Raw genomic sequence first — 16,194 nt, forward strand, 5'->3', positions numbered from 1 at the left:
AAAGGCATTTCATAATATAAAAATAAGCAACATGGTGATTAAAAATAATAATAAAATAAGCAACAAGGTGGTTTAAAAAATAACAGAAAATATATAATCTATATACAGATTAACCTATAATCTTTCAATCAATACCTCATATCTATAATCACATATACATAATTCAGAGACTCAGCACTAAGGATCCCCATTTACTTATATAAAACCTTTTAGGGTAACATAAATCCATGCCACTACTAAAGCAGTTCTTGTGGCGCAGGGGAAACATCAAATGCACTCTATGCAGCTAGTCCCATGTTCGAATCCAACCTGCTCAGCTTAACATCCATATTATTTATTTACTTTTAATGGGATCATTCTATCAATTCATTTTTACCTTTAATTTTTGTTAATATTATTTCTATATTTCATTATTTTAACCCCTGGAATAACTACATTGCTGTTTAAACAACAAAAAGAATTGAAGAAAAAATAAATATTAAACAGACAATTTAAGGATTCGAAGATTTAAATATTTAAAGATTTTAAAATTTAAAACAGGGAGGGGGGGGGGAGGGGGGCCTTTTGGGAGAAGGAGGGGGAAAAAATAAAAATAGAAAAAAAAATATATATAGAACCAAGAGAAAGTGTAAAAAGAGGATGGAGGAAGAAATCTGATGTTCATCATTACTAGTGGATTTTACTAAAGAACTTTAAAGGAACACACACAACAGGATTATACAGTTTCATCCTAAGAGGAAAGCTGTTTCCAAAATAGCTACTTCTAATAATTTTGTTTATTTATTAAACATACAATAAATGGATATTCAATAAATAATGTATTAGGTAAATCAATAGATAAAATCTTCAGAGACTGCCAATGTTGTTCAGTTCGATGCTCTCATTCAGACCATCAGGTGTAAGGGTACCCAAAGAAAAAATCCAAAATGCCTCCCTTGTCAAGTAAAGGAGATTCAACTGAGGCAGCACAAGGGAACTCTCATCTGGGGACAACAACTGCAGGGAGAACACATATTTTCAGATGAACATGGGAGGGCAGAAGGCTGCCTAATACTGAAGCACCCCCAAACAACAAACCAAATGCAACAACTAGTACAAGCATTCCTGGGGGAAGGCCTGCAGCAGATGGATTTGCATATGGTGATGTCATCCAAGCAGTGGGTCAAAGTTGGCTTCAACCCTCGTCTGCATATGAAAAGAGAAAAGGGGCGTGCAGGGCATGGCGGCCTTTTGCGGCGCTTGGATGACCCCTAGTTCGCATTAAACACCTCCACCCTACTTCGGTGTGGGGCTCATGTTGGCTATGCCCCAGCCCCTGAAGCATTCAAGCTGATTACTTGCAGCAGCTGGGCACTGTAATAGCTCCAGAGCTGCTCTGTAAGGCAAGTAAAAGGGTGTGGGCCCTGCAGCACTACCTGTAGTTTGCATTGTGCGTTGGAAGGCACAAAGTAAGCAGACGGGAGAAGTCAGGACAGTGCGCAAGGGCATAGAAGGGAGCAACTCAAGAAAAGAGAAGTGGAAACAGACTGCAAATTAGGCTGGAGAGAGACCTGAGACAAAGAGATCTGAATTATACGAGAGCCGACCAGGTGAAACACAAATTATGCAGTCAAGTGTCCAACATTTGTGGAAACCGCAGGAGTAGCACACCCAGAGTGCAATGGGTGAGCCTTGCCCTGGGAGAAGCACCTTCATGATCATAGTATCTCACCTGGCAGGTAAGTAGGAGCTGGGCTAGAGCTGGGGAGGGTCGCTGCTCGGGCACCCCCCTGTCAAGTGAAGGAGATCCAACTGAGGCAGCACAAGGGAACTCTCGAAAGAAGAACAAGGCTAGAGGAAGATCTGAGACAAAGAAATCTGACTTTTACCAGAGCTGACCAGAGGAAAGCACAAACACAGTCCCTCACTACCACAAATAATGCAGTCCAGTTTCCCACATTTGGGGAAATCACAGGGGTCAGCATACCCAGAATGCAATGAATGAACCTCACCCTGGGAAAACAATCTTCATGACCATGGTATCTCCTATGCAAAATAAGTATGATTTGGGATAGAGCTGGGGAGGGCCGCTGCTCAGGCACATCTCTGTCAAGTAAAGGAGATTCAACTGAGGCAGCACAAGGGAACTCTCATCGGGGGACAACAACTGCAGGGAGAACACAAATTTTCAGATGAACATGGGAGGGCAGAAGGCTGCCTAATACTGAAGCACCCCCAAACAACAAACCAAATGCAACAACTAGTGCAAGCATTCCTGGGGGAAGGCCTGCAGCAGATGGATTTGCATATGGTGATGTCATCCAAGCAGTGGGTCAAAGTTGGCTTCAACACTCATCTGCATATGAATAGAGAAGAGGGGCATGCAGGGCATGGCGGCCTTTTGCGGCGCTTGGATGACCCCTAGTTCGCATTAAACACCTCCACCCTCCTTCGGTGTGGGGCTCATGTTGGCTATGCCCCAGCCCCTGAAGCATTCAAGCTGATTTCTTGCAGCAGCTGGGCACTGTAACAGCTCCAGAGCTGCTCTGTAAGGCAAGTAAAAGGGTGTGGGCCCTGCAGCACTACCTGTAGTTCGCATTGTGCGTTGGAAGGCACAAAGTAAGCAGACGGGAGAAGTCAGGATAGTGCGCAAGGGCAAAGAAGGGAGCGGCTCAAGAAAAGAGAAGTGGAAACAGACAGCAAACTAGGCTGGAGAGAGACCTGAGACAAAGACATCTGAATTATACGAGAGCCAACCAGGGGAAACACAAATTATGCAGTCAAGTTTCCCACATTTGGGGAAATCACAGGGGCAGCACACCAAGAGTGCGATGGGTGAGCCTTGCCCTGGGAGAAGCACCTACATGATCATAGTATCTCACCTGGCAGGTAAGTAGGAGTTAGGCTAGAGCTGGGGAGGGTCGCTGCTCGGGCACCCCCCTGTCAAGTGAAGGAGATCCAACTGAGGCAGCACAAGGGAACTCTCGAAAGAAGAACAAGGCTAGAGGAAGATCTGAGACAAAGAAATCTGACTTTTACCAGAGCTGACCAGAGGAAAGCACAAACACAGCCCCCCACTACCACAAATAATGCAGTCGAGTTTCCAACATTTGGGGAAATCACAGGGGTCAGCATACCCAGAATGCAATGAATGAACCTCACCCTGGGAGAACAATCTTCATGACCATGGTATCTCCTATGCAAAATAAGTATGATTTGGGACAGGGCTGGGGAGGGCCGCTGCTCAGGCACATCTCTGTCAAGTAAAGGCGATTCAACTGAGGCAGCACAAGGGAACTCTCATCTTGGGACAACAACTGCAGGGAGAACACATATTTTCAGATGAACATGGGAGGGCAGAAGGCTGCCTAATACTGAAGCACCCCCAAACAACAAACCAAATGCAACAACTAGTGCAAGCATTCCTGGGGAAGGCCTGCAGCAGATGGATTTGCATATGGTGATGTCATCCAAGCAGTGGGTCAAAGTTGGCTTCAACCCTCGTCTGCATATGAAAAGAAAAAAGGGATGTGCAGGGAATGGCGGCCTTTTGCGGCGCTTGGATGACCCCTAATTCGCATTAAACATCTCCACCCTCCTTCGGTGTGGGGCTCATGTTGGTTATGCCCCAGCCCCTGAAGCATTCAAGCTGATTTCTTGCAGCAGCTGGGCACTGTAACAGCTCCAGAGCTGCTCTGTAAAGCATGTAAAAGGGTGTGGGCCCTGCAGCACTACCTGTAGTTTGCATTGTGCGTTGGAAGGCACAAAGTAAGCAGACAGGAGAGGTCAGAATAGTGCGCAAGGGCATAGAAGGGAGCGGCTCAAGAAAAGAGAAGTGGAAACAGACAGCAAACTAGGCTGGAGAGAGACCTGAGACAAAGAGATCTGAATTATACGAGAGCCGACCAGGGGAAACACAAATTATGCAGTCAAGTTTCCCACATTTGGGAAAATCACAGGGGCAGCACACCCAGAGTGCAATGGGTGAGCCTTGCCCTGGGAGAAGCACCTACATGATCATAGTATCTCACCTGGCAGGTAAGTAGGAGTTGGGCTAGAGCTGGGTAGGGTCGCTGCTCGGGCACTTCCCTGTCAAGTGAAGGAGATCCAACTGAGTCAGCACAAGGGAACTCTCGAAAGAAGAACAAGGCTAGAGGAAGATCTGAGACAAATAAATCTGACTTTTACCAGAGCTGACCAGAGGAAAGCACAAACACAGTCCCCCACTACCACAAATAATGAAGTCGAGTTTCCCACATTTGGGGAAATCACAGGGGTCAGCATACCCAGAATGCAATGAATGAACCTCACCCTGGGAGAACAATCTTCATGACCATGGTATCTCCTATGCAAAATAAGTATGATTTGGGATAGGGCTGGGGAGGGCCGCTGCTCAGGCACATCTCTGTCAAGTAAAGGAGATTCAACTGAGGCAGCACAAGGGAACTCTCATCTGGGGACAACAACTGCAGGGAGAACACATATTTTCAGATGAACATGGGAGGGCAGAAGGCTGCCTAATACTGAAGCACCCCCAAACAACAAACCAAATGCAACAACTAGTGCAAGCATTCCTGGGGGAAGGTCTGCAGAAGACGGATTTGCATACAGTGATGTCATCCAAGCAGTGGGCCAAAGTTGGCTGGAACCCTCATCTGCATATGAAAATAGAAAAGGGGTATGCAGGGAATGGCGGCCTTTTGCGGCGCTTGGATGACCCTTAGTTCGCATTAAACACCCCCACCCTCCTTCGGTGTGGGGCTCATGTTGGCAATGCCCCAGCCCCTGAAGCATTCAAGCTGATTTCTTGCAGCAGCTTGGCACTGTAACAGCTCCAGAGCTGCTCTGTAATGCAAGTAAAAATTTGTGGGCCCTGCAGCACTACCTGTAGTTTGCATTGTGCATTGGAATGCACAAAGTAAGCAGACAGGAGGAGAAGTCAGGATAGTGCACAAGGGTATAGAAGGGAGGGGCTCAAAAAAAAAGAAGTGGAAACAGACTGCAAACTAGGCTGGAGAGAGACCTGAGACAAAGAGATCTGAATTATATGAAAGCCGACCAGTGGAAACACAAATTATGCAGTCAAGTTTCCCACATTTGGGGAAATCACAGGGGCAGCACACCCAGAGTGCAATGGGTGAGCCTTGCCCTGGGAGAAGCACCTTCATGATCATAGTATCTCACCTGGCAGGTAAGTAGGAGTTGGGCTAGAGCTGGGGAGGGTCGCTGCTTGGGCACCCCCCTGTCAAGTAAAGGAGATCCAACTGAGGCAGCACAAGGTAACTCTCGAAAGAAGAACAAGGCTAGAGGTAGATCTGAGACAAAGAAATCTGACTTTTACCAGAGCTGACCAGAGGAAAGCACAAACACAGTCCCCCACTACCACAAATAATGCAGTCAAGTTTCCCACATTTGGGGAAATCACAGGGGTCAGCATACCCAGAATGCAATGAATGAACCTCACCCTGGGAGAACAATCTTCATGACCATGGTATCTCCTATGCAAAATAAGTATGATTTGGGATAGGGCTGGGGAGGGCCGCTGCTCAGGCACATCTCTGTCAAGTAAAGGAGATTCAACTGAGGCAGCACAAGGGAACTCTCATCTGGGGACAACAACTGCAGGGAGAACACATATTTTCAGATGAACATGGGAGGGCAGAAGGCTGCCTAATACTGAAGCACCCCCAAACAACAAACCAAATGCAACAACTAGTACAAGCATTCCTGGGGGAAGGTCTGCAGAAGACGGATTTGCATACGGTGATGTCATCCAAGCAGTGGGCCAAAGTTGTCTGGAACCCTCATCTGCATATGAAAAGAGAAAAGGGGTATGCAGGGCATGGCGGCCTTTTGCGGCGCTTGGATGACCCCTAGTTCGCATTAAATACCCCCACCCTCCTTCTGTGTGGGGCTCATGTTGGCCATGCCCCAGCCCCTGAAGCATTCAAGCTGATTTCTTGCAGCAGCTGGGCACTGTAACAGCTCCAGAGCTGCTCTGTAAGGCAAGTAAAAGGGTGTGGGCCCTGCAGCACTACCTGTAGTTTGCATTGTGCATTGGAAGGCACAAAGTAAGCAGACGGGAGGAGAAGTCAGGATAGTGCACAAGGGTATAGAAGGGAGGGGCTCAAGAAAAAAGAAGTGGAAACCGACAGCAAACTAGGCTGGAGAGAGACCTGAGACAAAGAGATCTGAATTATATGAGAGCCGACCAGGGGAAACACAAATTACGCAGTCAAGTTTCCCACATTTGGGGAAATCACAGGGGCAGCACACCCAGAGTGCAATGGGTGATCCTTGCCCAGGGAGAAGCAACTTCATGATCATAGTATCTCACCTGGCAGGTAAGTAGGAGTTGGGCTAGAGCTGGGGAGGGTCGCTGCTCGGGCACCCCCCTGTCAAGTGAAGGAGATCCAACTGAGGCAGCACAAGGGAACTCTCGAAAGAAGAACAAGGCTAGAGGAAAATCTGAGACAAAGAAATCTGACTTTTACCAGAGCTGACCAGAGGAAAGCACAAACACAGTCCCCCACTACCACAAATAATGCAGTCGAGTTTCCCACATTTAGGGAAATCACAGGGGTCAGCATACCCAGAATGCAATGAATGAACCTCACCCTGGGAGAACAATCTTCATGACCATGGTATCTCCTATGCAAAATAAGTATGATTTGGGATAGGGCTGGGGAGGGCCGCTGCTCAGGCACATCTCTGTCAAGTAAAGAAGATTCAACTGAGGCAGCACAAGGGAACTCTCATCAGGGGACAACAACTGCAGGGAGAACACATATTTTCAGATGAACATGGGAGGGCAGAAGGCTGCCTAATACTGAAGCACCCCCAAACAACAAACCAAATGCAACAACTAGTGCAAGCATTCCTGGGGGAAGGCTGCAGCAGATGGATTTGCATATGGTGATGTCATCCAAGCAGTGGGTCAAAGTTGGCTTCAACCCTCGTCTGCATATGAAAAGAGAAAAGGGGCGTGCAGGGCATGGCGGCCTTTTGCGGCGATTGGATGACCCCTAGTTCGCATTAAACACCTCCACCCTCCTTCGGTGTGGGGCTCATGTTGGCTATGCCCCAGCCCCTGAAGCATTCAAGCTGATTTCTTGCAGCAGCTAGGCACTGTAACAGCTCCAGAGCTGCTCTGTAAGGCAAGTAAAAGGGCGTGGGCCCTGCAGCACTACCTTTAGTTCGCATTGTGCGTTGGAAGGCACAAATTAAGCAGACGGGAGAAGTCAGGATAGTGCGCAAGGGCATAGAAGGGAGCGGCTCAAGAAAAAAGAAGTGGAAATAGACAGCAAACTAGGCTGGAGAGAGACCTGAGACAAAGAGATCTGAATTATACGAGAGCCGACCAGGGGAAACACAAATTATGCAGTCAAGTTTCCCACATTTGGGGAAATCGCAGGAGCAGCACACCCAGAGTTCAATGGGTGAGACTTGCCCTGGGAGAAGCACCTTCATGATCATAGTATCTCACCTGGCAGGTAAGTAGGATTTGGGATAGAGCTGGGGAGGGTCGCTGCTCGGGCACCCCCCTGTCAAGTGAAGTAGATCCAACTGAGGCAGCACAAGGAAACTCTCGATAGAAGAACAAGGCTAGAGGAAGATCTGAAGCAAATAAATCTGACTTTTACCAGAGGAAAGAACAAACACAGTCCCCCACTACCACAAATAATGCAGTCGAGTTTCCCACATTTGGGGAAATCATAGGGGTCAGCATACCCAGAATGCAATGAATGAACCTCACCCTGGGAGAACAATCTTCATGACCATGGTATCTCCTATGCAAAATAAGTATGACTTGGGATAGGGCTGGGGAGGGCCGCTGCTCAGGCACATCTCTGTCAAGTAAAGGAGATTCAACTGAGGCAGCACAAGGGAACTCTCATCTGGGGACAACAACTGCAGGGAGAACACATATTTTCAGATGAACATGGGAGGGCAGAAGGCTGCCTAATACTGAAGCACCCCCAAACAACAAACCAAATGCAACAACTAGTGCAAGCATTCCTGGGGGAAGGCCTGCAGCAGATGGATTTGCATATGGTGATGTCATCCAAGCAGTGGGTCAAAGTTGGCTTCAACCCTCGTCTGCATATGAAAAGAGAAAAGGGGCGTGCAGGGCATGGCGGCCTTTTGCGGCGCTTGGATGACCCCTAGTTCGCATTAAACACCTCCACCCTCCTTCGGTGTGGGGCTATGCCCCAGCCCCTGAAGCATTCAAGCTGATTTCTTGCAGCAGCTGGGCACTGTAACAGCTCCAGAGCTGCTCTGTAAGGCAAGTAAAAGGGTGTGGGCCCTGCAGCACTACCTGTAGTTTGCATTGTGCGTTGGAAGGCACAAAGTAAGCAGACGGGAGAAGTCAGGATAGTGCGCAAGGGCATAGAAGGGAGCAACTCAAGAAAAGAGAAGTGGAAACAGACAGCAAACTAGGCTGGAGAGAGACCTGAGACAAAGAGATCTGAATTATACGAGAGCCGACCAGGGGAAACACAAATTATGCAGTCAAGTGACCAACATTTGGGGAAACCGCAGGAGCAGCACACCCAGAGTGCAATGGGTGAGCCTTGCCCTAGGAGAAGCACCTTCATGATCATAGTATCTCACCTGGCAGGTAAGTAGGAGTTGGGCTAGAGCTGGGGAGGGTCGCTGCTTGGGCACCCCCCTGTCAAGTGAAGGAGATCCAACTGAGGCAGCACATGGAAACTCTCGAAAGAAGAACAAGGCTAGAGGAAGATCTGAGACAAATAAATCTGACTTTTACCAGAGCTGACCAGAGGAAAGCACAAACACAGTCCCCCACTACCACAAATAATGCAGTCGAGTTTCCCACATTTGGGGAAAACACAGGGGTCAGCATACCCAGAATGCAATGAATGAACCTCACCCTGGGAGAACAATCTTCATGACCATGGTATCTCCTATGCAAAATAAGTATGATTTGGGATAGGGCTGGGGAGGGCCGCTGCTCAGGCACATCTCTGTCAAGAATTTATAAAGTCTATACATATATATAACCAAATGTTATATATATATAGAACCCAGCGCTCCTATCAAAACTTATCTATTTCACCAATTTGTTGCTTATTTAATCTTTATACATCTATTAATTTTCACCATATATTATAAAATGCTGCTCCCATAGGTAGTACTGTTCTACCAATAATAAACCAAATTTTAAAGATAATCACACTTGTTATTAAGGGAGCGCAAAAAATAAAATATACAAGCTCTTTATTTTTAAAAAATATATATAGACAGAAGAAACCCACATTCAATAAAATACAATGGAGTCAACATATATAGGCACCACTATCCATATCTAAATGTAATCAGGATCTATTTCATATTGCCCTTGATGACAACGGAATGTTTATTAAAGTGTCCAAAAAATCCTCCTGGATACAGCTGTTGTAATTTAATCATTACTTAACAATTGTAATTGATACATTAAATTCCTTCTTGTGGATGAACAGCAACAGTTGTAACCAACGCCTCTTATTTACTGCAGTTAAAGTTCATATGTAACTCACGTGAGTAATGAAAGAAAACAGGGGGAGAGCGCTGTGATGGTTGGTGAAACACAGCGGTATGCTACGACCCCCATTAACCGTGGCTGGGTCTTATTGGCACTCGCGGTCGGGATATTTCTCCCTGCCGTGGGGTAGAGACCTCCTTTTGCTCGGTCTCAAATTGCTTTTTCCCCTTCACCGCTGTCTTTACATCAGACGTCCGCCGTGATGTAGCTCGTTCATGAACGGGCTTATATCTCAGCAATCAGAGTATCCGGTAATCACCTTCCTTACGCGTTTTTCCGCTGTTATCCAAGAGCGGTTTCGTCAGAGGATACATCAGCAGCCTAGCAGGCTCTTTTTAAAATGCACCGGACCAATAGCATTACTAATTAGTTGATTGGATACATACATGTACTAATTGGATGCATACATGTAATGACTCACATATGGAACAACTTTCTAATTGCAATTGCACATATAAAGGCATTTCATAATATAAAAATAAGCAACATGGTGATTAAAAATAATAATAAAATAAGCAACAAGGTGGTTTAAAAAATAACAGAAAATATATAATCTATATACAGATTAACCTATAATCTTTCAATCAATACCTCATATCTATAATCACATATACATAATTCAGAGACTCAGCACTAAGGATCCCCATTTACTTATATAAAACCTTTTAGGGTAACATAAATCCATGCCACTACTAAAGCAGTTCTTGTGGCGCAGGGGAAACATCAAATGCACTCTATGCAGCTAGTCCCATGTTCGAATCCAACCTGCTCAGCTTAACATCCATATTATTTATTTACTTTTAATGGGATCATTCTATCAATTCATTTTTACCTTTAATTTTTGTTAATATTATTTCTATATTTCATTATTTTAACCCCTGGAATAACTACATTGCTGTTTAAACAACAAAAAGAATTGAAGAAAAAATAAATATTAAACAGACAATTTAAGGATTCGAAGATTTAAATATTTAAAGATTTTAAAATTTAAAACAGGGAGGGGGGGGGGAGGGGGGCCTTTTGGGAGAAGGAGGGGGAAAAAATAAAAATAGAAAAAAAAATATATATAGAACCAAGAGAAAGTGTAAAAAGAGGATGGAGGAAGAAATCTGATGTTCATCATTACTAGTGGATTTTACTAAAGAACTTTAAAGGAACACACACAACAGGATTATACAGTTTCATCCTAAGAGGAAAGCTGTTTCCAAAATAGCTACTTCTAATAATTTTGTTTATTTATTAAACATACAATAAATGGATATTCAATAAATAATGTATTAGGTAAATCAATAGATAAAATCTTCAGAGACTGCCAATGTTGTTCAGTTCGATGCTCTCATTCAGACCATCAGGTGTAAGGGTACCCAAAGAAAAAATCCAAAATGCCTCCCTTGTCAAGTAAAGGAGATTCAACTGAGGCAGCACAAGGGAACTCTCATCTGGGGACAACAACTGCAGGGAGAACACATATTTTCAGATGAACATGGGAGGGCAGAAGGCTGCCTAATACTGAAGCACCCCCAAACAACAAACCAAATGCAACAACTAGTACAAGCATTCCTGGGGGAAGGCCTGCAGCAGATGGATTTGCATATGGTGATGTCATCCAAGCAGTGGGTCAAAGTTGGCTTCAACCCTCGTCTGCATATGAAAAGAGAAAAGGGGCGTGCAGGGCATGGCGGCCTTTTGCGGCGCTTGGATGACCCCTAGTTCGCATTAAACACCTCCACCCTACTTCGGTGTGGGGCTCATGTTGGCTATGCCCCAGCCCCTGAAGCATTCAAGCTGATTACTTGCAGCAGCTGGGCACTGTAATAGCTCCAGAGCTGCTCTGTAAGGCAAGTAAAAGGGTGTGGGCCCTGCAGCACTACCTGTAGTTTGCATTGTGCGTTGGAAGGCACAAAGTAAGCAGACGGGAGAAGTCAGGACAGTGCGCAAGGGCATAGAAGGGAGCAACTCAAGAAAAGAGAAGTGGAAACAGACTGCAAATTAGGCTGGAGAGAGACCTGAGACAAAGAGATCTGAATTATACGAGAGCCGACCAGGTGAAACACAAATTATGCAGTCAAGTGTCCAACATTTGTGGAAACCGCAGGAGTAGCACACCCAGAGTGCAATGGGTGAGCCTTGCCCTGGGAGAAGCACCTTCATGATCATAGTATCTCACCTGGCAGGTAAGTAGGAGCTGGGCTAGAGCTGGGGAGGGTCGCTGCTCGGGCACCCCCCTGTCAAGTGAAGGAGATCCAACTGAGGCAGCACAAGGGAACTCTCGAAAGAAGAACAAGGCTAGAGGAAGATCTGAGACAAAGAAATCTGACTTTTACCAGAGCTGACCAGAGGAAAGCACAAACACAGTCCCTCACTACCACAAATAATGCAGTCCAGTTTCCCACATTTGGGGAAATCACAGGGGTCAGCATACCCAGAATGCAATGAATGAACCTCACCCTGGGAAAACAATCTTCATGACCATGGTATCTCCTATGCAAAATAAGTATGATTTGGGATAGAGCTGGGGAGGGCCGCTGCTCAGGCACATCTCTGTCAAGTAAAGGAGATTCAACTGAGGCAGCACAAGGGAACTCTCATCGGGGGACAACAACTGCAGGGAGAACACAAATTTTCAGATGAACATGGGAGGGCAGAAGGCTGCCTAATACTGAAGCACCCCCAAACAACAAACCAAATGCAACAACTAGTGCAAGCATTCCTGGGGGAAGGCCTGCAGCAGATGGATTTGCATATGGTGATGTCATCCAAGCAGTGGGTCAAAGTTGGCTTCAACACTCATCTGCATATGAATAGAGAAGAGGGGCATGCAGGGCATGGCGGCCTTTTGCGGCGCTTGGATGACCCCTAGTTCGCATTAAACACCTCCACCCTCCTTCGGTGTGGGGCTCATGTTGGCTATGCCCCAGCCCCTGAAGCATTCAAGCTGATTTCTTGCAGCAGCTGGGCACTGTAACAGCTCCAGAGCTGCTCTGTAAGGCAAGTAAAAGGGTGTGGGCCCTGCAGCACTACCTGTAGTTCGCATTGTGCGTTGGAAGGCACAAAGTAAGCAGACGGGAGAAGTCAGGATAGTGCGCAAGGGCAAAGAAGGGAGCGGCTCAAGAAAAGAGAAGTGGAAACAGACAGCAAACTAGGCTGGAGAGAGACCTGAGACAAAGACATCTGAATTATACGAGAGCAAACCAGGGGAAACACAAATTATGCAGTCAAGTTTCCCACATTTGGGGAAATCACAGGGGCAGCACACCAAGAGTGCGATGGGTGAGCCTTGCCCTGGGAGAAGCACCTACATGATCATAGTATCTCACCTGGCAGGTAAGTAGGAGTTAGGCTAGAGCTGGGGAGGGTCGCTGCTCGGGCACCCCCCTGTCAAGTGAAGGAGATCCAACTGAGGCAGCACAAGGGAACTCTCGAAAGAAGAACAAGGCTAGAGGAAGATCTGAGACAAAGAAATCTGACTTTTACCAGAGCTGACCAGAGGAAAGCACAAACACAGCCCCCCACTACCACAAATAATGCAGTCGAGTTTCCAACATTTGGGGAAATCACAGGGGTCAGCATACCCAGAATGCAATGAATGAACCTCACCCTGGGAGAACAATCTTCATGACCATGGTATCTCCTATGCAAAATAAGTATGATTTGGGACAGGGCTGGGGAGGGCCGCTGCTCAGGCACATCTCTGTCAAGTAAAGGCGATTCAACTGAGGCAGCACAAGGGAACTCTCATCTTGGGACAACAACTGCAGGGAGAACACATATTTTCAGATGAACATGGGAGGGCAGAAGGCTGCCTAATACTGAAGCACCCCCAAACAACAAACCAAATGCAACAACTAGTGCAAGCATTCCTGGGGAAGGCCTGCAGCAGATGGATTTGCATATGGTGATGTCATCCAAGCAGTGGGTCAAAGTTGGCTTCAACCCTCGTCTGCATATGAAAAGAAAAAAGGGATGTGCAGGGAATGGCGGCCTTTTGCGGCGCTTGGATGACCCCTAATTCGCATTAAACATCTCCACCCTCCTTCGGTGTGGGGCTCATGTTGGTTATGCCCCAGCCCCTGAAGCATTCAAGCTGATTTCTTGCAGCAGCTGGGCACTGTAACAGCTCCAGAGCTGCTCTGTAAAGCATGTAAAAGGGTGTGGGCCCTGCAGCACTACCTGTAGTTTGCATTGTGCGTTGGAAGGCACAAAGTAAGCAGACAGGAGAGGTCAGAATAGTGCGCAAGGGCATAGAAGGGAGCGGCTCAAGAAAAGAGAAGTGGAAACAGACAGCAAACTAGGCTGGAGAGAGACCTGAGACAAAGAGATCTGAATTATACGAGAGCCGACCAGGGGAAACACAAATTATGCAGTCAAGTTTCCCACATTTGGGAAAATCACAGGGGCAGCACACCCAGAGTGCAATGGGTGAGCCTTGCCCTGGGAGAAGCACCTACATGATCATAGTATCTCACCTGGCAGGTAAGTAGGAGTTGGGCTAGAGCTGGGTAGGGTCGCTGCTCGGGCACTTCCCTGTCAAGTGAAGGAGATCCAACTGAGTCAGCACAAGGGAACTCTCGAAAGAAGAACAAGGCTAGAGGAAGATCTGAGACAAATAAATCTGACTTTTACCAGAGCTGACCAGAGGAAAGCACAAACACAGTCCCCCACTACCACAAATAATGAAGTCGAGTTTCCCACATTTGGGGAAATCACAGGGGTCAGCATACCCAGAATGCAATGAATGAACCTCACCCTGGGATAACAGTCTTCATTACCATGATATCTCCTATGCAAAATAAGTATGATTTGGGATAGGGCTGGGGAGGGCCGCTGCTCAGGCACATCTCTGTCAAGTAAAGGAGATTCAACTGAGGCAGCACAAGGGAACTCTCATCTGGGGACAACAACTGCAGGGAGAACACATATTTTCAGATGAACATGGGAGGGCAGAAGGCTGCCTAATACTGAAGCACCCCCAAACAACAAACCAAATGCAACAACTAGTGCAAGCATTCCTGGGGGAAGGTCTGCAGAAGACGGATTTGCATACAGTGATGTCATCCAAGCAGTGGGCCAAAGTTGGCTGGAACCCTCATCTGCATATGAAAATAGAAAAGGGGTATGCAGGGAATGGCGGCCTTTTGCGGCGCTTGGATGACCCTTAGTTCGCATTAAACACCCCCACCCTCCTTCGGTGTGGGGCTCATGTTGGCAATGCCCCAGCCCCTGAAGCATTCAAGCTGATTTCTTGCAGCAGCTTGGCACTGTAACAGCTCCAGAGCTGCTCTGTAATGCAAGTAAAAATTTGTGGGCCCTGCAGCACTACCTGTAGTTTGCATTGTGCATTGGAAGGCACAAAGTAAGCAGACAGGAGGAGAAGTCAGGATAGTGCACAAGGGTATAGAAGGGAGGGGCTCAAAAAAAAAGAAGTGGAAACAGACTGCAAACTAGGCTGGAGAGAGACCTGAGACAAAGAGATCTGAATTATATGAAAGCCGACCAGTGGAAACACAAATTATGCAGTCAAGTTTCCCACATTTGGGGAAATCACAGGGGCAGCACACCCAGAGTGCAATGGGTGAGCCTTGCCCTGGGAGAAGCACCTTCATGATCATAGTATCTCACCTGGCAGGTAAGTAGGAGTTGGGCTAGAGCTGGGGAGGGTCGCTGCTTGGGCACCCCCCTGTCAAGTAAAGGAGATCCAACTGAGGCAGCACAAGGTAACTCTCGAAAGAAGAACAAGGCTAGAGGTAGATCTGAGACAAAGAAATCTGACTTTTACCAGAGCTGACCAGAGGAAAGCACAAACACAGTCCCCCACTACCACAAATAATGCAGTCAAGTTTCCCACATTTGGGGAAATCACAGGGGTCAGCATACCCAGAATGCAATGAATGAACCTCACCCTGGGAGAACAATCTTCATGACCATGGTATCTCCTATGCAAAATAAGTATGATTTGGGATAGGGCTGGGGAGGGCCGCTGCTCAGGCACATCTCTGTCAAGTAAAGAAGATTCAACTGAGGCAGCACAAGGGAACTCTCATCTGGGGACAACAACTGCAGGGAGAACACATATTTTCAGATGAACATGGGAGGGCAGAAGGCTGCCTAATACTGAAGCACCCCCAAACAACAAACCAAATGCAACAACTAGTGCAAGCATTCCTGGAGGAAGGCCTGCAGCAGATGGATTTGCATATGGTGATGTCATCCAAGCAGTGGGTCAAAGTTGGCTTCAACCCTCGTCTGCATATGAAAAGAGAAAAGGGGCGTGCAGGGCATGTCGGCCTTTTGCAGCGCTTGGATGACCCCTAGTTCGCATTAAACACCTCCACGCTCCTTCGGTGTGGGGCTCATGTTGGCTATGCCCCAGCCCCTGAAGCATTCAAGCTGATTTCTTGCAGAAGCTGGGCACTGTAACAGCTCCAGAGCTGCTCTGTATGGCAAGTAAAAGGGTGTGGGCCCTGCAGCACTACCTGTAGTTCGCATTGTGCGTTGGAAGGCACAAAGTAAGCAGATGGGAGAAGTCAGGATAGTGCGCAAGGGCATAGAAGGGAGCGGCTCAAGAAAAGAGAAGTGGAAACAGACAGCAAACTAGGCTGGAGAGTTCTTCTGTCTATATTTTGCAAACCTGCTCTTGTCCTCTCCAGCTGCTCCATGTAGATTTGACG

General features: G+C 47.0%; 21 non-coding genes and 1 pseudogene across 21 annotated transcripts; all 22 read right to left on the bottom strand.

The window, feature by feature from the left end:
- Positions 1-1,563: 1,563 nt before the first annotated feature.
- LOC134952777 (U1 spliceosomal RNA) lies at positions 1,564-1,726 on the bottom strand. The gene has a single exon (XR_010185205.1). It is a non-coding gene; the product is annotated as a U1 spliceosomal RNA (small nuclear RNA).
- A 152-nt stretch (positions 1,727-1,878) lies between these two features.
- LOC134951514 (U1 spliceosomal RNA) lies at positions 1,879-2,042 on the bottom strand. Its single transcript, XR_010184240.1, has one exon. It is a non-coding gene; the product is annotated as a U1 spliceosomal RNA (small nuclear RNA).
- Positions 2,043-2,713: 671 nt separating this feature from the next.
- Positions 2,714-2,876, bottom strand: LOC134953483 (U1 spliceosomal RNA). The gene has a single exon (XR_010185597.1). It is a non-coding gene; the product is annotated as a U1 spliceosomal RNA (small nuclear RNA).
- Positions 2,877-3,028: 152 nt separating this feature from the next.
- LOC134950932 (U1 spliceosomal RNA) lies at positions 3,029-3,192 on the bottom strand. Its single transcript, XR_010183763.1, has one exon. It is a non-coding gene; the product is annotated as a U1 spliceosomal RNA (small nuclear RNA).
- A 670-nt stretch (positions 3,193-3,862) lies between these two features.
- Positions 3,863-4,025, bottom strand: LOC134952620 (U1 spliceosomal RNA). The gene has a single exon (XR_010185105.1). It is a non-coding gene; the product is annotated as a U1 spliceosomal RNA (small nuclear RNA).
- Positions 4,026-4,177: 152 nt separating this feature from the next.
- LOC134950857 (U1 spliceosomal RNA) lies at positions 4,178-4,341 on the bottom strand. The gene has a single exon (XR_010183702.1). It is a non-coding gene; the product is annotated as a U1 spliceosomal RNA (small nuclear RNA).
- A 674-nt stretch (positions 4,342-5,015) lies between these two features.
- On the bottom strand, positions 5,016-5,178 carry LOC134952248 (U1 spliceosomal RNA). The gene has a single exon (XR_010184814.1). It is a non-coding gene; the product is annotated as a U1 spliceosomal RNA (small nuclear RNA).
- Positions 5,179-5,330: 152 nt separating this feature from the next.
- LOC134950581 (U1 spliceosomal RNA) lies at positions 5,331-5,494 on the bottom strand. Its single transcript, XR_010183476.1, has one exon. It is a non-coding gene; the product is annotated as a U1 spliceosomal RNA (small nuclear RNA).
- A 695-nt stretch (positions 5,495-6,189) lies between these two features.
- LOC134953350 (U1 spliceosomal RNA) lies at positions 6,190-6,331 on the bottom strand (annotated as a pseudogene).
- Positions 6,332-6,483: 152 nt separating this feature from the next.
- On the bottom strand, positions 6,484-6,647 carry LOC134950420 (U1 spliceosomal RNA). Its single transcript, XR_010183342.1, has one exon. It is a non-coding gene; the product is annotated as a U1 spliceosomal RNA (small nuclear RNA).
- A 670-nt stretch (positions 6,648-7,317) lies between these two features.
- On the bottom strand, positions 7,318-7,480 carry LOC134952772 (U1 spliceosomal RNA). Its single transcript, XR_010185201.1, has one exon. It is a non-coding gene; the product is annotated as a U1 spliceosomal RNA (small nuclear RNA).
- A 142-nt stretch (positions 7,481-7,622) lies between these two features.
- Positions 7,623-7,786, bottom strand: LOC134950647 (U1 spliceosomal RNA). Its single transcript, XR_010183530.1, has one exon. It is a non-coding gene; the product is annotated as a U1 spliceosomal RNA (small nuclear RNA).
- A 661-nt stretch (positions 7,787-8,447) lies between these two features.
- On the bottom strand, positions 8,448-8,610 carry LOC134953187 (U1 spliceosomal RNA). The gene has a single exon (XR_010185469.1). It is a non-coding gene; the product is annotated as a U1 spliceosomal RNA (small nuclear RNA).
- A 152-nt stretch (positions 8,611-8,762) lies between these two features.
- On the bottom strand, positions 8,763-8,926 carry LOC134950658 (U1 spliceosomal RNA). Its single transcript, XR_010183539.1, has one exon. It is a non-coding gene; the product is annotated as a U1 spliceosomal RNA (small nuclear RNA).
- Positions 8,927-11,545: 2,619 nt separating this feature from the next.
- On the bottom strand, positions 11,546-11,708 carry LOC134952778 (U1 spliceosomal RNA). Its single transcript, XR_010185206.1, has one exon. It is a non-coding gene; the product is annotated as a U1 spliceosomal RNA (small nuclear RNA).
- Positions 11,709-11,860: 152 nt separating this feature from the next.
- Positions 11,861-12,024, bottom strand: LOC134951515 (U1 spliceosomal RNA). The gene has a single exon (XR_010184241.1). It is a non-coding gene; the product is annotated as a U1 spliceosomal RNA (small nuclear RNA).
- Positions 12,025-12,695: 671 nt separating this feature from the next.
- LOC134953245 (U1 spliceosomal RNA) lies at positions 12,696-12,858 on the bottom strand. Its single transcript, XR_010185513.1, has one exon. It is a non-coding gene; the product is annotated as a U1 spliceosomal RNA (small nuclear RNA).
- A 152-nt stretch (positions 12,859-13,010) lies between these two features.
- LOC134950934 (U1 spliceosomal RNA) lies at positions 13,011-13,174 on the bottom strand. The gene has a single exon (XR_010183764.1). It is a non-coding gene; the product is annotated as a U1 spliceosomal RNA (small nuclear RNA).
- Positions 13,175-13,844: 670 nt separating this feature from the next.
- LOC134952621 (U1 spliceosomal RNA) lies at positions 13,845-14,007 on the bottom strand. Its single transcript, XR_010185106.1, has one exon. It is a non-coding gene; the product is annotated as a U1 spliceosomal RNA (small nuclear RNA).
- A 152-nt stretch (positions 14,008-14,159) lies between these two features.
- LOC134951904 (U1 spliceosomal RNA) lies at positions 14,160-14,323 on the bottom strand. Its single transcript, XR_010184557.1, has one exon. It is a non-coding gene; the product is annotated as a U1 spliceosomal RNA (small nuclear RNA).
- Positions 14,324-14,997: 674 nt separating this feature from the next.
- On the bottom strand, positions 14,998-15,160 carry LOC134952250 (U1 spliceosomal RNA). Its single transcript, XR_010184815.1, has one exon. It is a non-coding gene; the product is annotated as a U1 spliceosomal RNA (small nuclear RNA).
- A 152-nt stretch (positions 15,161-15,312) lies between these two features.
- On the bottom strand, positions 15,313-15,476 carry LOC134950582 (U1 spliceosomal RNA). Its single transcript, XR_010183477.1, has one exon. It is a non-coding gene; the product is annotated as a U1 spliceosomal RNA (small nuclear RNA).
- Between the last annotated feature and the right edge of the window lie 718 nt (positions 15,477-16,194).

Source organism: Pseudophryne corroboree, chromosome 8 (assembly GCF_028390025.1).
Source record: "Pseudophryne corroboree isolate aPseCor3 chromosome 8, aPseCor3.hap2, whole genome shotgun sequence".
Classification (NCBI taxonomy): domain Eukaryota; kingdom Metazoa; phylum Chordata; class Amphibia; order Anura; family Myobatrachidae; genus Pseudophryne; species Pseudophryne corroboree.